Source organism: Notechis scutatus, chromosome 2, assembly GCF_049901735.1.
Source record: "Notechis scutatus isolate UNSWTSFEM ecotype Mainland chromosome 2, rNotScu1.2, whole genome shotgun sequence".
NCBI lineage: Eukaryota > Metazoa > Chordata > Lepidosauria > Squamata > Elapidae > Notechis > Notechis scutatus.
The window spans coordinates 81,515,797-81,518,869 of NC_142010.1; positions in this window are offsets into that span (position 1 = coordinate 81,515,797).

Here is a 3,073-nt window from a genome sequence, read left to right on the forward strand (position 1 = left end):
TATCAATACTTGAAACACTGATTTTTCAAATTAAAACCAAAATGTTAGCATTTTACCTTAACTTTTATTGTCACTATAAATGCTAAATTTATATTTTAAAAAAGTTGCTGGTGCATTTTTAAATAAAATAAGTGTCTGAAGAAATTAGTTTACTTCTTTCAATATTGTGTTTGTCTCAGATGCATTCCATTTTCTTTGAGTTTCATACTGCTTTTGTGCATATTCAGTTTTGCAGCCTTGTTAATCCATTGTATGAACTGCCTTCTTAAAAGTATTAAAATTGTACCTGTCTAAAAAAGGAACTGATATGATGACAGCTCAGTAGTTCATAATGAGTTGAGAATTTTTGTAAGATGCTTCATTTTCTTGTTCAATTTCTTTCTTACATTAACCCAACCACATGACAGTTTTTCACCCCGCAGCAGAAAACAGCCCTGCCAGTTATATGATTGATTGGAAACCAGTGCTGATCTCCAGTTCTTCACAATCCTCATCTCTATCTGTAAATTTATATTCCAGCAGACCCATATTTGTCTTTTTTTACAGCCACCATCGCTCCTGATTTGAAATCAATCTGCAAACCTCTATTAGTCCTTTTTTTTTTTTCAACAATACCAAGCAGGCACCTCCAATTTCTCTCTCTGCATTTGATTACCCTTTTTCCTAAATGAAGAATTTTGTAATTGTCTCTTAATTTCACCCCATTACTCTAATCCATCAGGGTCAGATTGAATTTTCATTCTGTCTCCTAAGGCAGGGGTCCCCAACCACCGGTCCGTGGACCGGTACCGGGCCGTGGAACAACCCCTACCGGGCGCTGGCTTGCTGGGCGCCGCCATCTTTTTCATGAAAAAGTGCTTCCTGTGAGCTTTTCCGGGTAGAAAGCTCACCGGAAACACGTTTTCATCAAAAAGATGGTGGCGCCAGCGCTCGTGAGCTTTTCCGGTAGAAAGCCATTTCTACCGGGAAAAGCTCACGAAGCGCGCCCATCATTTTTGATGAAAACATGCTTCCGTGAGGTCACCGAAGCACTTTTTCATCAAAAAGATGGCGGCGCCAGCTGATGCCGTACCGGCCGCGGCGCCCAGCTGATGCCGGTACCGGGCCGCGGCGTCAAAAAGGTTGGGGATCACTGTCCTAAGGTATTGGATTTATACCCAATTTTTTGCCAGCTGCAAATTTGATAAGTATTTTTTCCATCACTGAAGTTATTAAAAAATATTGAAGAGCAAAGGACCCAATACAACATCTTCTAGTACTCTGCTACATATCTCTTTCTAGTTTGAAGTAGCTTTAATGAACACTCTTTGCTTAATATCAATGACTAGGCAGCTTTCCATAATTTGAAGCAAAATTAAAAATAACGTGGTAATGTACTATAACTCCTAAAATAGGCATATCACAATTACAAAAAAGAAACCCACTTGAAATACCACTTCAAAATCATTTTTTTTCAGCCCCATATACTAGTACTATTCATCTGCCCAAAATGGTCAAGTATGGCTTTAGATCATTAGAAGATTGTCCCCACTTACCACCACCTGCTTTGAATCATTTGCACATCATCAATTCTTCAGGATCCCTCAAAAGTTATAAAGTTTCAGACAATCAGTTCACAATTTCCTTTAACAGCCTCGGATACAATTCATCAGCTCCTATGTAGTTTGCCATTTCCTTATTCCAGAATGTTTTATTATTTTCTAATCCACTCTCCCTCCCTGGGATTTTCTGGTGGTCTCCTATCCAAGTTATAACCACCTCCAACTTCACTTAGCTTTTCTGAGATTAAGTCAAGGTGAGGAACATGCTGCCATCTACTGTACAGCTAACATACAATCTATATTGTGTCTAATGTAGAATAATCACATACTATTAGAATTAATGCTCTATGAAATATGTCTACAAAAGGACTATATGTAAAGAAAGATGTTACTGATAGTGAGGGTCTCAACTCAAAATGATTTACTATTGCAAACCAACATTTAATGTGAGTTCTATTCCCTCAAAATATATGCAGCATGATAAATGAACTTGTTCTGTTATTTTTTTTAAAAAAATAGTATGTTTTTCTGTCAGAAAGTATCAATAATTATGCTTTATGGTATCATTTTTCAAATGTTTGAGAGCCTAGAATCAGATACTGTTTAGGTGTGTTTCAAATTTATTTTACTGCTAAAAAGCCGGCAACTGACCCAGACTAACCACTTACTATTAAACAGGACATTTTTCAAGTGTTTCTTTATGTAATATTATATACCAGTCCACAATATATAATCACAAAGGACTTCACAGTTATTATGTAAAAATATGTGAGTCAGAAAATTCAGCACCAACTGTGAGAATCCTTTCTGTTCCTTTAGGAGTGAAATTTAGGAGTGAAAACCCCAAAAACTTTAACCTTAGACTATCTACTATTGACCCCACCCCTTTCCTAAGAGGTCTGTAGGGGGCGTGCGTAAGCACACCAACGTGCCTACCATCCCTGTCCTATTGTTTCTCTTTATTTTTCTTATATGTATCCATTTTATGTATTCATAACTATGTTTATACTTATACCTATTATCTTGTAAGCGATTGACAAATAAAATAAATAAATAAATTTAATCTGCATAGTTCTTAAAAGAACTTCAAGAGCTGATGATTTATTTCTTCATTCTGTTGCATATAACAGGGTCCCCAACCGCCGGTCCGCGGACCGGTACCGGCCGCTGAACAAGCCTTACCGGGCCGCTGGTTGCTGGGCGCCGCCATCTTTTTGGTAAAAAGCGCTTCTGGTGAGCTTTTCCGGGTAGAAAGCTCACCGGGCGCTGTTTCGTCATAAAAGATGGCGGCGCCAGCGCTCGGTGAGCTTTTCCGGTAGAAAGCCATTTCTACCCGAAAAAGCTCACCAGAAGCGCTGCCGCCGCCATCTTTTATGACGAAACAGCGCTTCGGTGACGTCACCGGAAGCGCCTTTCGTCATAAAAGATGGCGGCGCCCAGTTGACGCCGTACCGGGCGCGGCGCCCAGCTGATGTCGGAACCGGGCCGCGGCGTCGAAAAGGTTGGGGATCCCTGGCATATAAAGTATTAGT